Source organism: Cicer arietinum, chromosome 7 (assembly GCF_000331145.2).
Source record: "Cicer arietinum cultivar CDC Frontier isolate Library 1 chromosome 7, Cicar.CDCFrontier_v2.0, whole genome shotgun sequence".
In the NCBI taxonomy this organism is placed as follows: Eukaryota; Viridiplantae; Streptophyta; class Magnoliopsida; order Fabales; family Fabaceae; genus Cicer; species Cicer arietinum.
The window spans coordinates 6,327,137-6,328,936 of NC_021166.2; positions in this window are offsets into that span (position 1 = coordinate 6,327,137).

Below are 1,800 nucleotides of genomic sequence, written 5' to 3' on the forward strand. Positions count from 1 at the left end.
TATATATATATATATATATATAAAATTATAAATTTAAAAATTATATATATTATAATTAATATGATAAAATAATTATTATTACACAATAATAAAATTAAAAAATATTTTATATAAAGATAAGATAATAAGTTTTAATATTTTAAAAAATATTAAATATATTCGATATGTGTATGTATATAAAATTTAAAAATTGCAATAATATTACTTGCGGGGCGGGTTCGCGTGCGGAGACGGGTAGATATCACCACCCCAAACCCATCACCGCTCTCGAATTTTTATTTCGGGGAAAATTTGCACCTACACCCAAATAAAACGGATTTAAATGAATACTCGCGGATGCGGATTTTGTTGTCATCCTTAGATATAAATACTACCGTACTACTATTAAATTAAATATTAAAAATGATAACTATAGTGGGATAGTTATTTTGAGAAATAGGAGTATTAACAAATTTAGTCATTATTTTTTGTAAGAAAAAAAATAAACTATACTACTCACAAAGTAAACATACACATGAATGATGCATTGAAAAGGGTAAGAATCAATGCAAGAGGGGACATGTACTTGCTGGTTTAATGCATATATATAATCAATGATCAAATGATTCTTTTTTACAACAAAAAAAATCATATGATTTAGTTACAGTAAGCAGCACCGCAGTGTGGGCTGGAGCGATACACATTTGAGGGAAATTGTACCCTCTACTCCGGTGTGATATATCTCACAATATTTTTAAAATGTCAATTTTACTTTTGAATTTCTTTTTTATTTCATAAATTTAAGTTCATTTTTTTATTATTTAAAAATTTTCGAACCAATTAATTTAAATTTTTCAGCATGTAAAATATTTTTGAAAATTATTGAAAAACTTTATAAAAAATCAAAAAACTTTTAAAAAGTATGTATAAAAAAGGTGTGGTTTCAAGTTTTTTGGGGAAACTTCAAATTAGTTTTCCTTTAATTAAGTGTGTTCTGAAAATCTTTAAAAAAAATTTGATATTTAAAAAATTTCAAATTAATTTTACGGTAAAGAGGTGTGTGTAGACAAGAAAATTTGAAGAAGAAATTCTAAAGTGTAAATTCTATATTAAACAAATTGAAAAAAATTTCCAATAAATAAAAAAAATTGACATTCACTTATCTACCGAAAAAATAAAATGATATTATAGATAAAAATAAAACTTTTAATATCTATATAAAACCAAATATATCAATTTATCACATTTGTGGGAGTATAAGTCTAATATGGGCTACATTGTAAAATTTCCCCATTTGAGTCCATCAAGCTGTTCCACATGACTCGGCTTTAGAAACACACAGCCCACGTAGCCCGCGTCAACACCATAATCTAATAATAGAAAAAAAATATTAGAAACAAAAATTGATTAAGTTAATTTGAGTGTTTTAGAGGTTAATTTTCATAAGGTCTATTTGGCAATAATCAAACTCAACAACCATAATACTTTAAGAAAAATTACAGTAGCAAAGGGAGTAATTTTCATAAGGTCTAATCCGGCTTTCCATCATCACAAATGAAACAATAAGCCAAAGGGGAGTAATTTAAATATCTTTTGATATTCTCAAGAACACATAGACATCAAAGTTTGCACTAATTGACAATTTGAACGTGTTGTAGCGACAAAACAGATAAAGATGTAGAGAAATCACATTATATAATCAAATATGGAAATCTTAACATAGAGAAATAGTAGAGATTGAGATTTTCTCGACAAAAAAATTTAATTGTTGTTTTAGTTTTTTTTTTCCTTTTATTAATTTATAAAGTTGGTCTTTCTATT